The sequence below is a fragment of the Lithobates pipiens genome, unplaced genomic scaffold (assembly GCF_037356315.1).
Source record: "Lithobates pipiens isolate NorthernLeopardFrog02 unplaced genomic scaffold, aLitPip1_a1.2 Scaffold_10, whole genome shotgun sequence".
Classification (NCBI taxonomy): domain Eukaryota; kingdom Metazoa; phylum Chordata; class Amphibia; order Anura; family Ranidae; genus Lithobates; species Lithobates pipiens.
Window position 1 is genome coordinate 96,786,429 of NW_027507686.1, and position 20,614 is coordinate 96,807,042.

Below are 20,614 nucleotides of genomic sequence, written 5' to 3' on the forward strand. Positions count from 1 at the left end.
TGGGTATATTGTAGCTACTCCTTTCTGTGAGGTGGCATGGTTATTGAGGAAAGACCATATTTTAACCGGGATTGAAGCTCTGAGTTGTGGATTGTATAGCAGACACTTTTCTATTTGAATATATGTAAATCGCTCAGAATTCGGAAGCTGTAATTCATTACTTAACTGAGAAAAAGACTTTAATGAGCCTTGTTGGAAGAAGGAACCAAGTTTGATATCCCGACCCAAATTCCAGCCGTGTATTTGTACGCCAGGAATTAATGTTGGCATGATTGTTAGAGGAGGGTTTAACACCGTGATTGAAGTTTTATCCCATTTTTATGTGATGATTCTCTGCCAAGAGTGTAGCGTCGCTTTCACCGTTGGTGGGTATTGAGCTGTAATTGTGGACTTAATTTTCCTACTAAGTAACCAGAATTGCATATTAGGCTGTCGTGTGATGTCTTTCTCAATTTGTCCCCATAAAGTTTTAGGAGTAGGCAAGAACCATTCTTGCAATTGGGTCAAAATAGTTGCGTCATAATAATCCTGTAGATCAGGTACGGTCGCACCACCTATATTTCTATGTTTAATTAGTATATGGTATGCGCAACGGGATTTTTTGCCATTCCATAGATATTTTCCCAAACTGCTTTGTAAGGATTTAAAGTAGTATTTAGGGATACATTTTGGAAGGGACCTGAGTTGATATAATAATTTTGGTAAGGTCATCATTTTGAAAGCTGCCAGGCGACCAGCCCATGTAAATTCGAATTTACTAAGTGTGGTCAGATCTATTTCAAAATGTTTCTTAAATGGTAAAAAGTTTGTTTTAAATAACTGTTTTGTTTTGTTAGTGAGAGTGATTCCTAAGTAAGAAATCCCCTCGTCTTTCCAGTGGTAGGGGTATTTATTAGACAATAACTGCCTGGTTGTGTTATCTAATCCTAGGTCTAAAATATGGGACTTGGTTTCATTGATTTTATAATATGATGCTGCTCCAAATGTCGTTAGTATATTTTGGAGATTCGGGAGAGATGAAATAGGATCAGACACTATGTCATCTGCGAACAGACTTATTTTATTATCTATTTGCCCAATTTTTATACCAGATAGTTTTGTGTCAGATCGTATACGTTCTGCTAGAGGTTCGATGGCTAAATTAAATATTAAAGGAGATAAGGGGCAACCTTGTCGTGTTCCATTCGAGATGCCAAAGGGCCTAGACATCATATCATTTGTGTATACTCTCACTGAAGGGCCCTTATACAGTGCAAAAATTGCCGATAAAATATTTCCATGAAAGCCGAATTTTAAAAGCACTGACTGTAAATAGCCCCAATGGACCCTATCAAACGCCTTCTCTGCATCCAAAGAAAGGAGCAGAGAAGGCGTTTGATGTCTCTCAGTGAAGTGTATAATATCAATCAGACGTCTTGTTGCATCTGAAGATTGTCGACCTTTAGTAAAGCCAGATTGATCTTTGTGAATGAGGCCTGGTATGTAGTTCATCAGTCGATTCGCTATTGCTTTGGTGTATATTTTGATGTCAATGTTCAATAATGAAATCGGTCTGAAATTTTGGGGGGCGTTGGGATCTTTGCCTGGTTTCGGCAGTGTTATGATCAAGGCCTGAAGCATCTCAGCTGGAAATTCTGATTTGGATGCCGCTTCGTTTAAAAAGTGAGCATGGTGGGGAGCCAGTATATCTGGAAGTAATTTATAGTATTCTCCTATCATTCCGTCTGGGCCCGGAGATTTATTGTTGGGCAGAGAGTCTATAGTTCTAGCAATTTCTTCCACTGAAAATGGGACGTTAAGATCAGAGATTTGATCAGTAGTTAATGATGGGAGACTAATAGTATCTAAGAAATTACTTATTATCTTTGGGGTAGGTGTGGGAGTTTGAGAATCATCTTTAAGATTGTAAAGGGAGCTATAATAACAGCTAAATGCATTCACTATGTCTTGGGGGTCTTGCAATTTTTCTCTAGTAATAGGATGGTATAGATATGGAATCTTTGATTTGGAATATCTGCCTTTGATCCGAAGTGCCATGTTTTTTCCTGCTTTGTTGCTAGTATGGTAATATTTAGCTTTAAGTTTTCTAGTATGTTTTTCAAATGTATCCAATAAAGTCGTTCTGAGTTCCTGTCGTAATATTTGTAGTTTATTTTTCAGTTGTTGTGATGGGTGACATTGGTTTTGGGAATCTAATGTTTTAATGTCAGCAGTAAGTTTCTCAATGAGTTTCGTTTTATTTTTCCTGAATTGAGCATTCAGTTGCATTAGGATTCCCCTACTAAATTCTTTATGAGCACCCCATAGGGTGGCGAAGTCTGACACCTATCCCACATTATATTTTTTTTTTTTACAAACAAAATGTTTATTGGGTTGAGAAAAAAAAACTACAGGCACAAAGTACAGAATACATACAGTACGTAAATAAAACGGATTTACATCAAAAAATAAACCATCATGCTGAGTGGGAACAGCTGGTAGCAGGAGCCAAACTAATGAAGAGGGTGCATTGTAATAACAGTTAACATGGTCAAGTGGATAGGGGGTAAAGCAAAGCACTGAAACAGAACAGCCCAGGGGGTACAGAGCAGCATTACGGACAGTCTTGGGGGAGATAGGGGAAGGGGGGAGACCAAGGTGGCCGGACCCTCCAGAGGACAAATATATTTGGGATCAGGGATCGACCTCTATGTCATTACAAGTGGCTGCGTTACTTAACCATATATCCCATATCTTCCCATACTTAGCAGGGCAGCCCCTATGTGCATATATTTCCTTTTTATAAGGAAGGACACCATTGACGGTAGCTATCCATTCCTGTACACTCGGGGGTGTCCCTCTCATCCATTTCCTTGCCACCAACAACCTGGCAAGAAATAATACCTCCTGTAGAAAAGTGATATGGGGCTTGTCAAAGTCTGGATCTGGGAATATCCCCAGTAAGCACTGTTTGGGGCACATGGTCAAGGGGGATCCCATCTCATCATGTATAAATTTAACAATATGGGACCAGTAATCATGTATTACCGGGCAGGACCACAGCATGTGGAAGAAGGTACCGGGCGAGCCATTGCATCTGGGACAGCTAGGGTCTTGTACCGGATTAAACCGAGCAAGGCGGGATGGGGTGATGTAGGCCCTATGAACAATGTACATTTGAGTCAGGCGGTCAGAGAGTTTGGTAGACACCTTTTACATGTAGTCAAAGCATCTTCCCACTCCTCATCCTCCAAGTGTCCTACGTCCCCGACCCATCTATCCCTCAGCTTGTATGCAGAGGCGGCCGCTACAGGACGGAGAAGATCATTATAAAAGAGGGAAATTAGTTTGGAGGGGTCCTGCCCCAGCAGGGTAGCCAAAATGCCCGTGCGGTCCAAACTCGGGGGATGATCACGAAACTGGGTCTGAAGGGCATGCCGGAGCTGGAGAAATCTGAAGAACATGTGGTTGGGGATATGGAATTCATCTTTAAGCTGTTGGAAAGATTTAAGAACCTGATTACTGTAAACATCTGAGAGATATGCCACGCCCTTAGTTAACCACAGGCCACAGTCTGGTATCGACATCAGTTCCGGTAATCCCGGATTGTGCCAAAGGGGGGTGTGCGAGTGCATAGCGGGTCGTCCCAGCCTGCGTCCCACCAATTCCCATATCCTGCAGTGAGCCATAGGAGTCTTAAATAGCACTTGGTAGGGGTGAGTGTACCCAGCAGACAGGGGTGAGCACACCAGGGTCAGATACTGCTCCCGGTCCTGTTTGTCCAAATGAAAAAAGTGAGAGAGTTGGGCAGCCAGATAGTACAGGTTGAAGTCGGGTAGCGCTGCGCCGCCCAAGTCGGTGGGACATTTCAATACCTGCCAGGACAGTTTATGTCGGTTCTGCCCCCACACGAAGGAGTTAAGGATCGCTTCAATGTCTTTAAAGGTTCGAAGGGGTAAATATATGGGGGCATGCCAGAGGACATACAAAAATTGAGGGAGTACAATCATTTTTATCAGGTTAATACGGCCCATTATTCCTAGGGGGAGTTTAGCCCATGTTTGTGTTTTGGTTTTAAGGGTCGCAATTAATGGCTCTATATTAAGTTTAGTAAAGTCCTCGGGGGAGCGGGTAATCATAATACCCAGATACTTCAGGGAGCTCACCCGGATAAGGGGGGAGGAGGCTTGTTCCGCCGTGGGAGGGCCAAAGTCTATGGGAAGAATTTGGGACTTATCCCAGTTAATTCGTAGCCCCGAGTAGTCACCGAATACACTAATGGTGTCCAGGGCTGCCTTCAGAGATGGGCCAGAGTCTGCGAGGTACAGCATCATGTCATCAGCATAGAGACTAAGCTTGTCATGTAGCCGACCATGTCGCAGTCCCCCTATTCCGGGGTGCGTACGCAACGCGGAGGCGAGGGGCTCCACCGCGATCGCATACAGGAGGGGCGATAATGGACACCCCTGACGCGTCCCCCTGAACAGGGGGAAAGCCTCCGAGACCCTACCATTAACAAGAACCTTAGCAGTAGGGCTCTGGTATAACAGGCGTATCCAATTGGTAAATTTGGGCCCAAAGCCGAATCTCCCAAGGCAGCCCCATAGGTACCTCCACTCCACGGAGTCGAATGCCTTGGCGGCGTCCAACGACACCACCACCCTGGATCCCATCTGATCGTGGGTAGCCTGCAGGTGCATATGGAGTCTACGGAGGTTGTGTGCAGTGTTATAGGAGGGCATGAACCCTGTCTGGTCCGGGTGGATAAGGGTCAGAATCACCCCATTTAGCCGAAGCGCCAGAATTTTGGCAAGGATTTTTATATCCAATTGGAGGAGAGATATCGGGCGATAGTTTTCCGGAAATTCAGGGTTCTTACCGGGTTTAGGTATCAGTACGATATATGCCTCGCGCATGGTCTGTGGTAAGACACCAGTGGAGTAGATGTGGGAGAATAATTCCTGCAGTCTAGGGAGAAGTGTCTCCCGGTATGTAGTGTAAAATTCAAGGGGCAGGCCGTCCGAGCCAGGGGCCTTAGAGGGCTTGATGTGAGATATAGCAGTGGATATGTCATCTTCAGTAATGGGGGCGTCGAGCAATTCTACTTGGGGTCCGGTCAAGGCGGGTAGTTCTATACCGGCCAGGAACGTTTCAATGTCCTCCTGGGATTTGTCATTGGTAGAGGAGTATAGGGATGCAAAAAAGGAGCGGAACTCTCCCGCCACCGCGTCGGGATCTGTGATCAGGTCTCCAGTCTGGGAGCGAAGGGAGACCACCGTCGGTGGCCTGTGGTCTAGGTGTGCCAAATAAGCCAGTAGCCGCCCCACCCGCTCCCCAAATTCATACACTCTCTGCTTATTATAAAAAATCTTCCGTTCAGCTTTCTCAAATAAAAGATTGTTCACAATACGGGTCTGCAATTTTAGCTTATCGGCATTGAGGGGGGAGGGGTCGTTAGAAAACTCCAGCTCAGCCGCCGTCAGAGCCTGTTCCGCCTGGTGAACCGCTTGGGAGGAGGCCCTCCTGTACCTGGCTATGTGGCGGGCTAAGGTCATACGGGCATGAGATTTAAATGCGTCCCACACAATCCCAAAAGGGGCCGAGCCCATATTGGCCTGGAAAAACACATCCCACTCACCACCCGCCCCCTCCAAATCAGGGACCACTGTCAACCAAAAGGGATTGAGTCTCCAACTATATGTTGAGGGTAGGGAAGCAATAGAAAGCTCGACCCAGTAGGGCGAGTGATCCGAGAGCACTCGGGGGCAGAAACCCACCCCCCCCAACAAGGGAAGAAGGGACCGGGAGATAAGGATAAGGTCAATGCGAGACATACTGTCATACGTCGCGGAGAAACAAGAAAAAACCTTCTCAGTTGGGTGACAGTGCCTCCAAGTGTCTACCAGGGACAGCTCAGTAAGGAATTTCCCAAAACGGGTGCCCGAGTGTGCAGACGGGGTCAGCGGGATTGCCTGCAACCTATCCAGCTCCCTGTCCATCACATTATTGAAATCCCCCAGCCAAATAACTGGTATGGTGGGGAATTGAGCCATAAACGCCAGCCCCTCTGTGAGGACAGCGAACTGGAAAGGCGGCGGTATGTATATCGCCAATATCAGCACCTCCAGACCACCCGCCCTAGCGTGTAAGAAAAGGAACCGGCCCTGTGGATCAGACTTGATAGTGAGCAAAGAAAACTGGACGGTCTTGGCCACCAACACCGCAATCCCTCTAGAGTTATAGGTGTACGGTGCCTGGTATACCCAGCCCACCCACGGTTTTTTGATGGAGAGCATCAGTTGGCCAGTCAGGTGCGTCTCAACTAGTACCATCAAGTCAGCCTTTTGCGCCTTCAGATACGACAAGACTGCATTACGTTTGGGCTTGGCCCTAAGTCCCCTCACATTCCAAGTTAAACATTTCAGGACAGACATTTGCGAATAAGAACATAGGTAACATGCCCCCCCATCTCCCCGCCACCCTCCATCCCCCGTATCCATCCCCAAATAAAGGCCCGGGGCCCTCCCGCGACTGCGACACAGGGCACCCCTCCCAAATATCCACATCCAGCACCCCACATGAAATAATAGATATAAAACCATTGGTAACATATCACACTGTACTTTTGAGCACCAATAAAACAAATTAGAAAAAACGTGCAAAACTGATAGCAGAACAGAAACTGGAATTGTAACTCACTGTCCGGCTCGGAACGCCAACGCCCCCCAACTACAATCGGGGTGAGCCGCCAGGTCCGAGCAGTCCAGGGAAACATTGCTTGTGCTCTAGGACGAGCAGAACTAAAAAAAGTACAATAAGCAGGGCCAAAAACTGCACCCTCGCCTAGGGGGGCGATTCGTCGCTGCAAAACAGGCAGCAGCACAGGGAGGGTGGTCTCCAAGCCAAGGACTCCAGGATGTTGCAGGATCAATGCACAGGAGAATGAAGAACATTGAGTCCAAGTCACGGATGCCACGGTGGGTATTAGCTTGCCAAGCAGGTGAGCGGGGGGGAGAAAACAAGGGGGAAACAGCCGCAGTATTATGCAGAAGAAAAAGCCAAAGAAGACAAAAGGGTAAAAGGGAAGGGGGGGGGGGAACCACAATTCACTGGTGGCGACATCAGAAGGCAAGGAGAAGACGTGGACAACAGCACCTGATTAACGTATAAAAGCAGTGTTCAGCGTGCGAAGGGGTCCTGAAGGTCGCCAGGAAAGTATGCCACAGAATCAGGGTTGGTCTCGTGCCCGTTCCACTCCCCCCTCAAGCCAGGCAAACACCGCTTCTGGTGTGTCAAAAAAATGCGTCTTGCCCTCCCCCACGACCCGGAGTCGAGCGGGAAAGAGCATTGCATATGAGTAGTGGCGGATGCGCAACTGTCGCTTGGCCTCCGTAAATTGTGCCCTCCTCTTCTGCACCTCAGCGGAGAAGTCAGGGAAAACACGAATTTCGCCATTTTGGAATGGTATGTTCCCCTTCAATTTTAGTAAGGCGAAGGACCGCGTCCCGGTCACGAAAATTCAACAGCTTCGCAATGAACGTACGTGGAGGTGCGCCCTGGGGAGGCGTTCGTCCCGCCAGTCTGTGAGCCCTCTCCACCACGAACGACGAGGAGAATTCGGTCCTTCCGAACGTACGGGACAGAAGGTCTTCCAGGAACGAAGCGGGATCCGACCCTTCCGCACCTTCCGGCAAGCCCACGAACCGAAGGTTACACCGACGAAGACAATTCTCCATGTCGTCCTGTTTAGATAGGACCATGGTGAGCTGATGTTGTAGTCGTTCGGTGGTAGTCTGAAACGGTCGGACGTCGTCCTCCACCTGGGATATGCGGGCTTCCGTTTCCGTGATGCGGTCTCTAAGCTTCTGCATGTCTTGGCGGATCAGGGAGACATCGACCTTCACCTCATCGATCTTGCAGGTCAGGGTGCTCTTACAGTCGGAGATGGCTTCCAGCACCCGGGCAGTATCGGCAGCCGCCGAACCCTCCGCGGGAGGCGCGCCGGCGCCATGTTCTTCTAGGCCTCCCGCCTTGCTATGGCGGTATTTGGCCAGCTTGGCCGCCGAATCAGTCGCCCTCTTTGGCGGTGACATGTTCCCCCGCAGATCGCACACAAGGTGAGGCAAAAAAGGAATGTTTTAGTCCCCAGGATGAGTTAGAACGGAGTTTAGGCAAGCGGAGCTCCCTTCAAACACTCCCTACACCATGCTGGTTCAGGCCACACCCCATCCCACATTATATTTAAAGAATTCAGTTATCTGGTTTTGTATAGCTGTAGCATAGGTAGGCATTTTGATAAGATATGCATTTGTTCTCCATAGAAAATGGGTCGTTTGAGAGTGTTTAGGTAGAATAGTCATACTAATTGGGGCATGATCAGTCCAAGTGATGGGTGCAATGTCAGACTCCCTCACCCGCTGCAATAACCACTTATCCGTAAAAATATAATCGATACGAGTATAGGTATTATGTACCAGGGAATGATATGTGTATTCACGATCTCCAGGATGATGGCATCTCCATACATCATAGAGATCGTTTTTATTCAAAAAAAATTTAAGTGCACAGTTGGTTCTGGTTTTGGGGTTAGAAGTGTCTAGTTCTTGTTCATGTATTGTGTTGAAGTCTCCACAAATTATTAAGGCACCTTTTCGGCATTTACCTATTTTTCTCATCAGGCCATTCAGAAAATGGGATTGCCTTTTATTAGGCGCATACACATTTACCAATGTAGTAAGTGTATTATCAATGGTACATATTAATATGAGGTATCGTCCATTGGTATCTACAATAGATTCATGTAATTGAAAATTAACTGAATGATGTATGGCAATAAGTACTCCTCTTTTTTTCTGTTGGCCTGATGCTGTAAATATGTGAGGAAAGTTCTTATGGGTGCAAGTGGGAATAGCGCCTGTTTTGAAATGGGTTTCTTGTATACACAATATTTGACATCGTTGGGTGTTAGCCATTTGCCACATCGACGCTCTTTTTGCTGGATGGTTAAGACCATTAGTATTTAAAGATATTAACTTTATACTCATAAAAGGATATTAATAAGATGGAAAAAGTAAGTACATACTAGTCTGATAATAGCTTTAAATTCTACTTCCATGTGAACAATCTATAGTCTGAATTGACTATGAATGTCCCAAAATTTAGTGACTGAAAAGTTTTGTTTCAAATTTTGTAGGTTCTCAACATACCTGTCCCTTTGAATGCTATGAGTTGTGTATAGGATACTGTGAAGAAAAAAATAAAAGTAAAAGCACAAACAAAAATATAACCAAACATTAAACTTAACTTGCAGTGGTAAACATTTCAATGTATACTAAAACATTAGAATGGGGAATTAGTTCAAAGGTCAGCTGTTCCAAAGATTTAGTATCGCACGGCACGGCGGGCAAGCTGATAGATCGGTTTCCTATAGATAGGATTGTATTTTGACCGGATCTAGTCAATGAAAGCTAATGCCATTGTGGCGTAACTTTCTCCGGATTCTTCTTAGCTCCGATAGGTGGAGTTGGTTCGGGGATAACACCTCATGCGTGAAGTAACTTAATGCCTTGTTCCACAGAAGTGATTGTATGGTAGGTGTCGTTCTTCTGTATCAGTAGTTTAGATGGTTGTTTGCAACGGTATTCAATTTTATGATTATGCAGAGCTTTTGTAATCGTGGAAAGTTGTCTTCTCATATCTAGAGTATGTTTAGACAAGTCAGCATAAATCTGGATTGTATTATATGGTTGTGGAAGTTGTCCAAGATGTCACACTTTATATAGGATTTGTTCTTTAACATGGTAGAAGTGTACTCTAAGTAGTACATCACGTGGTATCTGTGGAGGGAGAAATGACGGTTTCGGAATCCGATGGATACGATCAATTGTGAGCTCTAAGGCTGGTATAGCTGGCAGCAAGTTGGAGAATAAGTCAGTGGCCTATTTTTTAAGATCAGACTGCTGTATATTTTCAGGGATACCCCTGATTTTGAGATTGTTCTTCCTTGAGCGGTCTTCTAAATCTTAATCTCTTAAGCCACTCTTTTTCAGCTTTATTTTCTTCATGAGCATCTATTAAGTCATTAATAGTATTGGTCATGTCTCCCATAGAGTTCTCAATAGTGTGTACTCTTTCACCTAAGGAGTTCACTGCTTTGGAGAATTGATTTGTGAGTTGTAAAATATCCGTATGAAGCGAAGTATGTAAAGTTAATAGCATTTCTTTTAATTGGGTGTCCAGAATAGGCTGGTTATTAGTGGGGAATGCGGCTATAGGCGAAGCTATAGGAGTTATGACTGTGTTATCTTGACTAATATGAGGTATTTTATGGCTTACCTCCTGGCCTGTGAAATCCAGTTTGATACAAGTTTTAGCCGGGCTGCGACATGTAGGGCTGATGCAATCTTCCTCATAAGGAGATTCCAGATGTGTTTTGTGAGGTGATTCTTCTAGAGCAGCATCAGGCATGTCAGTGTAGTGCGCTCTCCCTGAGGAGGCCGTTGCTGGTACAGCAGCTGTGAGAGGATCTGCGCCATCTTTTTTTCTCCCTCCCGCTGACTGAGAGGAGAATGTCGTTCGTTTTTTCATTTTCCGTTCGTCTTTCCGCTTTTTCGACATCACCTTCGGATTCAGGAACCGATATTCGCTGTGAATTGTAGCTAATATGCCCGTTCGTGTCACGGAGCTCTCTCACAGAGCTTCCATTCAGCTCATGCGCTGGCCACGCCCCCTGCCTTTTTAATCTAATGAGATTAGTCATTATATCATCTCCTCCCAGCTGTGTTCTTTTTCAGATATCTTAGCCGTAAATATTTTGCGGTTTCAGGGGGAGGTGCTGTTCCACTATATTTTGAACTGTGGCCATTTAATGTGCTTGTGTGTGGTGCAACAGCAGGTATGCGACTTTGTCAGGGCAATATATTTATTCTATCTTATGGGAAATACTTGGTGAACACCTTTTTCTTTTTTACATGCTCGGTGACAGACACTGAGCATTTACTAAGCAAGTAGACAAACAAACTTTGATTGTTTTTTTGATTATTTTTTGATCATAGAGCCAACTTGGGTATAATTCAATGGGTGTAATACTTATGGGGAGGATACGCCCTTTGTGTTCAGCTTGAATGTCGAATCCGTGGTACCTTCCCTATCTCCTACATTGGCTCACGGATCTGGTCCCTGCAGGCAGACATCTATTTCTCCCTTATTTTTTACTATGCTGGATGCCCTTTGAACAGTGATCTACAACAATATACGGTTAGAACATACTATGTAATCCATTTGATGGTTATGTACCATTATAGTACTTTTTGAATCACAGTTGTTAAATATTATTATATTATTGTTTGCTTATTGCTGTCTGTTCTCTTATAATGTTTACAGATGTGGATACACTACACCATCAGCCTCTGAAGAAGAGGTTTTACCTTTTAATAACCTTGAAACTCGTCGGGGCTTTTTGGTCCTAATATTTATTTAGGATCTATAAGTGTGGTGTTATGATCCCTGTTGTGTTTTTACACATTACTGTAGTCCTTTGTACATCATCCAGTAGTTATTGTGCATCCTCTTGTTCTTATTGTTTTTCATGTTTTTAGATTTTCTAATTACTACATTTACATTTTTGATATAAGCTTGGAGACTGCTGCCTGTTAAAAGTCCCATAAGAGGAAAAATTGGTCTACTACTGAGATGAACGAGGGACGGAGGGAGAGGGAGAGAGGGATGGAGGGCCAGATCCTACACAACAATAGAAATATGTGTATTCTAGAAAGTTTAACAATCAGCAGATAAAGATATTCCAAACACCTGGTGTTAGCACTTCAATCATCCTGGCACTATGTTTGTTATGGTGTCAGGATGATTGAAGTGCATTATTTCTATTATAACATTGTAATATAAAATTAAATCATTCAACTCACCATAATGCAGAATCAGTGGGAGCCCTGCGCTTGTCACTAGCCACGTCACCTGCCACCAGATGCCATCAGGTGTCCCCAGCGGAGTCACTCCTTACATGCAGCCTGTGTCACATAAAATGCAGCCTGTGTCCCACCAAATGCAGCAGCCTGTGTCACCACCAAATTGCAGCAGCCTGTGTCACCATCAATTGCAGCAGCATGTGCCACCACCAAATTGCAGCAGCATGTGTCACCACCAATTTGCAGCAGCATGTGTCACCATGAAATTGCAGCAGCATGTGTCACCAACAATTGCAGCAGCATGTGTCACCCCCAAATTGCAGCAGCATGTGTCACCATCAATTGCAGCATGTGTCCCACCAAATTGTAGCAGCATGTGTCTCCATCAGTTGCAGCAGCATGTGTCTCCATCAATTGCAGCAGCATGTGTGTCCATCAATTGCAGCAGCATGTGTCACCACAAATTGCAGCAGCATGTCTCACCACCAAATAGCAGCAGCATGTGTCCCACCAAATTGCAGCAGCATGTGTCACCACCAAATTGCAGGAGCATATGTCCCACCAAATTGCAGCAGCATGTGTCACCACCAAATTGCAGCAGCATGTGTGCCACCAAATTGCAGCAGCATGTGTCCCACCAAATTGCAGCAGCATGTGTCACCATCAATTGCAGCAGCATGTGTCACCACCAAATTGCAGCAGCATGTGTCCCACCAAATTGCAGCAGCATGTGTCCCACCAAATTGCAGCAGTGTGTGTCACCACCAAATTGCAGCAGCATGTATCACCACCAAATTGCAGCAGCATGTATCACCACCAAATTGCAGCAGCATGCATCCCATCAAATTGTAGCAGCATGTGTCACCATCAACTGCAGCAGCGTGTGTCACCGTCAATTGCAGCAACATGTGTCACCATTAATTGCAGCAGCATGTGTCCCACCAAATTGCAGCAGCATGCATCCCACCAAATTGCAGAAGCATGCATCCCACCAAATTACAGCAGCATGTGTCACCACCAATTGCAGCAGCATGTGTCCCACCAAATTGCAGCAGCATGTGTCCCACCAATGAATAAGAAATGTAGTGGTGCGCTGTACACAAAGAGGATATATCTATTGATAAAAGCAGTATATAAAATTAGCAATGGGGGGATATCCAGTAAACAATACAGGTCTGGGTATGTCTATGTGACTAGTTTAAACAGCAAAACTAATTTCTACTAATAGTCCACAACATAAATACATAAAATAGTGAAAATTCATATAAAATCCAAAGTGCAACGTGTTGCGATCCTGTAGTCGCATAAAAGTGCAAATATTCCAATGTGCCGCTGTGGCTGATAAAACAATAATGCTCGTTGCTATTAGTGTAAAATCTACAACATGAAACCGTGAAACAATAAAAACAAGAAAAAAGAAAAAACACAATATAACATTCAAAAGTGCAGCGTGTTGCGATCCTAAAATCGCATAAAGTGCAAGTGTTCAGCTGTGGTGCACATAGGCAAACCTTCAAACATAAATGATAATTGAGTGACAAAAAATATAAGTGTATCAGACACAAAGTCAGTTTTCAGTGCAAAGTGCTCCGATTATTCTCAAAATCGCATAGGATATGACTTCTTCAACAAGATATATGATGTGGAGCTGTTGCAATGGGAAGGGCAGTGGTGCTGGTGGAAGGGGATATGGCCTTGGTGGTCCCGTATATACCATTAATGGATGTCCCCTTACCTTACCGCTGTAAGGTAACAGCGTATATATAGAGAGCTTTTTGGGATCCTTTTAGCGGAGTTTTCCCTTTAATGTGGGGTGCCCAGGTCCTGACCAATGATATGGTCCCTTTAAGGGGGTTTCCTCTGTGGTATTGCAGTCAGGGTTCCTCAGTGGTATGGCATATACATGGGTTTAAGCAGAGATGGAGGAAGAATACTCCATAGTGTAAAGTGCTTCAACAGGTTTATTGTTATTAAAACAGTTTAAAAATACTCACAAACAAACAGTCTGTACAAGCAGTGTATAAACGAGCTGCCCGAAAACGATATTACCGTATAGTCCATTTAGCACAAATCGTCGCAAGAGTGTATAGCCGACATAAGGACTGGGTGACTTTAGAATACCTGATAATGGATTCTGATTTACGTTACACACCTTGGCTTTCTAGAGAATACATATCACCAAAGGCTTTAACCCATCCCCTAGTTGGAGCCAATCTACACAAATTTGAAAGGGTTTGCACGGTAAATGCAGCCTTGGCTAAATTATGCCCCATTACTCCAGTGAGAGGCAACCGAGACTTTCCTCCAGGCTTATCCAGCACCTTCCTGAAATCCGAATGGCCACATATGGAAATGCTGGCCAAACATTTTTTCTAATGCCACATACACGCGGCTGGAATTTCCGATGGAAACAGTCCGATGGGCATACACACGGTCGGAAAATCCGATGAAAAGCTCCCATCAGTCTTTTTCTGTCGGCATTTCTGACAATCTTTAGATTGAGAGCCTTTTCTTAATTTTTCCGACAGAAAAACTTTCTGTCGGATTTTTCGTGTGTATGCAATTCTGACACGTAAAATTCCGACGCATGCTCAGAAACAATTCGACACATGCTCGGAAGCATTAAACTTCCCTTTTATAGTGCCGTCAAACGCATTGTATGTCGGGGTGTTATTGACCGTCGGAATTTGGTGTGACCGTGTGTAGGCAAGACAGTTTGAGCCAAATTCTGTCGGAATTCCGATGGGAAAACCATCAGGGCTTTTTACGACGAGAATTCACATTTTGTGTACACGGCATAAGAGGTCGCTTCTTGCGGCAAACTGATCTTGCTGAACTCTCTGGCATGGGTTCATTTCCATTCTGGCCTTATATCCAGCTTAAACACTTTCTAGATAATCCATCTCGCAAAAAAAAGGCTTTACAAAGATCCCTACAATCATGGAGTCTCTCTTTTATCATTTGACCCCCCAAAGTCATGTCATATCCACGCTCTAGCCTTCATTATTTGGAGTATACTCTACTACTACTATGCTCAGAACATACCTATTGGTAATCAGCCCTGGGCTCAGAGATAGACGAGGAGAGCTGGGACCGCATACACTTGTACATTCACAAAGGATCCTTGAATGTGTCTGTCCAGGAAAATGGATACAAACTGAAAACCCACTGGTATAGAACCCCGGACCTTATTAATAAATTCTCCCCCTCTGTCCCTGATCACTGCTGGTGCTGAGGCAAAGAGTCGGTTACATTTCTCCATATTTGTTGGGACTGCCCGGCACTCCAGTCCTTCTGGCATAAAGTACACAACTTGACAACAACAGTGTCCTTACTCCCGCTGAAGTTTTGCTGGCACATTATCTCTTACATCTAGCTAGAATTCCTAAATAATTGTACTATAAGTCGGTTGCCATGCACATGATTAATGTTACCAGTCCATCAGAGATCTACATCCCTGCCTTCCATGACTGAATGGTTTACTCAAATAAATCGTGTCGCTGAGATGGACGAACTGATCTATACTGCCTTGGATAAAATTTCCAAATATACTGCTACATGGGAAGCCTGGACAACCTTCAAAAGATCCCAACTATATCAAGACCTTGTAAATACTGCAAACTGATTCTCAACCGGGGTGATATTACCTCCAACCTATAAGACAGAATCGGGCTCGCGCTAATGGTGTGATGCACTTTAGTGCTCTGACCACTAGAAACCCGAAAGGGTAGTTTGTGACTCCCTCACCCTCTCTCCTTAACTGGTCTTTGTTCTCCCCCTTTTTTTTCTCTTCATTTTCTCTCTTTCCTCTCTCCCTCTCCTAGGGTATATACACCTAAACATTGTTGCCCCATCTGAAAATAGCCCTACTTTTTAGAGATGTTTAGACATGTTATATTATATTTCCGTTCGGCTGACATATGCCTATGTTATTATTTGGGCTCATAGAGTCATCTATGTATATGCTCTATTCAAATGTCTTCAATAAAAAGTTAATGCAAAAAAAAAAAAAAAATGGGCACATTTTTTAGGGATGTGTGATGAAGTTATAAGCATTCTCCAATGCATAGGCCAGGTTGTAAGGGACACTGAGGACAATGATAGCTGGTATCGTTTCGAAATACTCTTCTTCTGCATATACAACTTATTGACTAAAGATTGTGGGAAGCCCTTGCTGTTCTTTCTGGTGGTTCCACAGGCCAGGTGCAAGGTGTAGGTGTTTGAAAAGAGGCAGGCTGGTATAATAGTTATCCAGGTATGCGTGGTTAACATTTTGCAGCAGTAGATATGCCAGGTCCCGTACATTTTTTCTGGTTATGCCCATATAGGCCACGCACTCAGGGGGCTGGAGCTGGCAATCTCTTCCTTCATATGGGGCAGCACAGTGGTGTAGTTGGTAGCACTCTCACCTAGCAGTAAGCTAGCAGGTCGCTATTTTCGAAATCCCAATCACGACACGCCTGGAGTTTGCATGTTCTCCCTGTGCCTGTGTGGGTTTCCTCCAGGTACTCTAGTTTCCTCCCACACTCCAAAGACATGCTGGTAGGTTAATCTGCTTCTGTCTAAATTGGCCCTAGTATATGAATGTGAGTTAGGGATCTTAGATTGTAAGCCGCTTGAGGGTAGGGACCGATGTGAATGTACAATGTACAGTTGCAAAAAAAAAGTATGTGAACCCTTTTGGAATGATATGGATTTCTGCACAAATTGGTCATAAAATGTGATCTGATTTTCATCTAAGTCACAACAATAGACAATCACAGTCTACTTGAACTAATGACGCACAAAGAATTAAAAGTTACCATGTGTTTATTGAACACACCATGTTAACATTTACAGTGCATGTGGAAAAAGTATGTGAACCCCATCGACTAAGGAGATTTCCAAAAGCTAATTGAAGTGAGGTGTCAGCAAACTGGAGTCTTATCAATGAGATGACATTGTAGGCGTTGGTTACAGCTGGCCTGCCCTATAAAAAACACACACCAGTTCTGGGTTTGCTTTTCACAAGAAGCATTTCCTGATGTGAATGATGCCTCAGAAGACCTACAATTAAGAATTGTTGACTTGCGTAAAGCTGGAAAGGGTTATAAAAGTATCTTCAAAAGCCTTGCTGGTCATCAGTCCACGGTAAGACAAATTGTCTATAAATGGAGAAAGTTCAGCACTACTGTGGCACCACTGGCATAGTATACTTAATGCTCTGCCAATGTGGTGCCTTCTATATAGGCAAGACCATCCGCAAATTTAGGCAGAGACTGGGAGACCATATTTATTATTCTGCCAATGGGAAGTTAACCACCATTGGCCGCCATATAGGGCTATACCATCGCTTTGAGTTGGAGGCAGTGAAATTCCTGGCACTTGAGATGGTTCCTGTTGACACCAGGGGGGGCAATAGAGATAAGATCTTATTACAAAAAGAAGTGCTATGGATTGAAAAGTTGAATGCCCTGGTGCCCCCTGGTCTCAACGAAACCAACTCCTTTAAGTCCTTCTTATAATGTGATAGGCTCCAGCTCGGGCCTTGAATATCTAAATTACGTAACCTTATGATTTTCTGTGCTCTTCCCGGGGCGTTTAGGTGCGCTGCCATCCCTTTTTCCCCTCTAGTTAGGGACCGCATTATTATTATTTTTCTTATACATTCATGACTTATATATTGTTTTTGCAGGGACTTCTATTGATCCCTAGTTTTGTATATATCTACTTATTTTGTCTATTATATATACATTTGTGCTGTTGATTTATTGTTATTTTGTCTATTGTAAAGTGTCAGCGGACTCTTGCCGCTTTCTAGCCCTGCCTGTATTTTTTGCCACCTCGACTGGTCTGGATCGGTGGGGAGGACCTTTCCCGGCGACTTGTGTGATTCGGAGGGAGATGTGACTGGTGGTCCACTATTCACGTTGGCCGTCGGTCTCCCCTCCCTTGCATACAACCCGGCTGGTATTGGCATCAGGGTTGTGAGCGCAGGCGCATGGGTGTCTGCTCCGCGCTTGCGCCGTTCGACCAGGGCAGTGTTCGGGCCTGCTCGCAAAGTGATCGCGCACGGTTACCGTCCCAGCATCCTGGTGTCCAGTGCGCGTGCACGGAGCGTGTCCTTGTGCGCACACTGTTCGAGTCACTGACCTCGCTGACGTCATGGGCCGGCAACACGGCGCGGAGGTCATGGCGGGGTTAAGGGGCATAAAATGGCGGCTCGCCGCTATCTCCACATGCCGACCGGATCCTGGGGACACATGTGGCCGCTAAACAATCGGTGAATGAAATATCTGGACACCTGGTACCCTCTATTTTTTATATATAGATTATGCTTGCTGTCTGTACCATTAATTTTGATACATTGTTACCTTATAATTTTATGCAGTTGGTCCCTATTTACAAATATCGCTCCAATTGGGAGTTGTGTCTATTTCACACACCGATGTGTTCTGTGTGGCTTTTGCTTGTTTCCAATTTGATCCTGGCCAGCCGTGTCCATCCTCCTCTTTACAAAATAAATCAATCTTATTGGTAATTATATCTCCAGATAGACTGGACATTTTCTTTCCACATTCTGTCTACGTTTTGTTCTTTTTTAATTTCAGCTTTTTTCAATCACCCTCATCACTATTTTACTATGTTCTCACATCTCACACTAAGGTTCCTACCCTACCTCACTGGTGTTCTCAGATTTTTTTGATATGGTGATTGTTCTCATATACTGATTACACTAACCCTGGGGCTATCCATTACTATAGTGGTTTTATGCCAGTATGGTTGTCGAGTAAGGAATGCACTTGACTATCACTACTTTACTCACCGATGGGAATTTTTTCTCCCTCCCCCCCCCCCTTTTTTTTCACCCTTTAACAAAACTGAACAAATACCTTTGTTTAGATATAGATCGGCAGTCGGGGTTTAATCCCCCTCCCAGTCACCGGGTAAGACCTTTCTTTCCCCTAATCTGGTTCTGGCCTGTCCAGGGGCAAGGGCAGATAGGTAAGACTGTGCTCTCACTATGTATTATGATATTGTCTCCTTTATCGATTAGCTAAATTAATTGTTACCTTATATTTTATGATGATCTTTGTATATTTACATACCCATGAATAATTGATGTATTTTTAGATGTAGGTAATTTCCTGAAGAAGCTGAGAAGCGAAACTAGTCGAAATACCTCACCTTCCCCTATGAAATTGTGATACATATCTGAAGTTGTAATGTTTTTTATTTTAATAAATTATATTTTTATGTAATATTGTTTTTTCTCATTCTGATGTAACCAATCTACGTCCCCCGTAATAGTCCCCTTGCTCACACTTTTCTGATATCTCTGATTGGAGACCAGAGATCTCGATTAAACTTTCAAAGTTCAGCACTGCCGCTACTCTCCCTAGGAGTGGGCGTCCTGTAAAGATGACTGCAAGAGCACAGCGCAGACTGTTCAATGAGGTGAAGAAGAATTCTAGAGTGTCAGCTAAAGACTTACAAAGGTCTCTGTCATATGCTAACACTCCTGTTAGTGAATCTATGATACATAAAACACTAAACAAGAATGGATTTCATGGGAGGATACCACAGAGGAAACCACTGCTGTCCAAAAAAAACATTGCTGCACGTTTACAGTTTGCACAAGAGCACCTGAATGTTCCACAGCAGTACTGGCAAAATATTTTGTGGACAGATGAAACCAAAGTTGAGTTGTTTGGAAGAAACACACAACACTATGTGTGGAGAAAAAGAGGCACAGCACACCAACATCAAAACCTCATCCCAACTATGAAGTATGGTGGTGGGGGCATCATGGTTTTGGCTGCTTTGCTGCGTCAGGGCCTGGATGGATTGCTATCATCAAAGGAAAAATGAATTCGCACGTTTATCAAGACATTTTGAAGGAGAACTTAAGGCCATTTGTCCACCAGCTGAAGCGCAACAGAAGATGGGTGTTGCAACAGGACAACGACTCAAAGCATAGAAGTAAATCAACAACAGAATGGCTTAAACAGAAGAAAATACACACAGTTTTAGTGGTTCAACATCATACAACACCTAATAGATAAGGCACCACATCCCTGAAAATTGAAACATGAATCAAAAAACAAGAGAGGGAATTAGGGATTTTAACGGTGCAAATAGCGACTAGATAGTGAACATTATTGAATAGGATACAGAATTATAATACAAATATTTATTGAATTCAAAGTTACAATCATTAACAAATTATGCTTGAAAAATAAAAACACAGCACAATGCAGTGCAGTGGTTGTTCTCATTAAACACACATAATCCCGCCATGTTTCGCAATAGGTTGCTTCTTCAGGGGATGTGTGAATATTTCAACGAAATCTAAATCAAAATACAAAATACAAAATAATATAGTAACAAAATATATTACAAAAGTGTGTCAAAAATCAATAAGTATGAGTGCAAGCTTGAGAAAAAACTAAAAAAAAAAAAAAAAAAACACCCACCTTAAACCACTACGTAGATGATAGAGTAGGGAATTTGTCCACCTCAGGAGTTAACCACAACCATGCTGGGTCGCAGGGGGCTAAAAAAACAGCCAAAAATTGCTGATAGGAGAAAGTATACAATGAAAGAAAGGATTGTTGGCAAGTCTCAGTAGATATAGGTAAAATTTAAAAATAAATAAATATAAAGGTTGCTAAAATAAGTCAACCTAAAGGGGGTAAACACCCTCCCAAATACCAAATAAAATAGAAGAAATA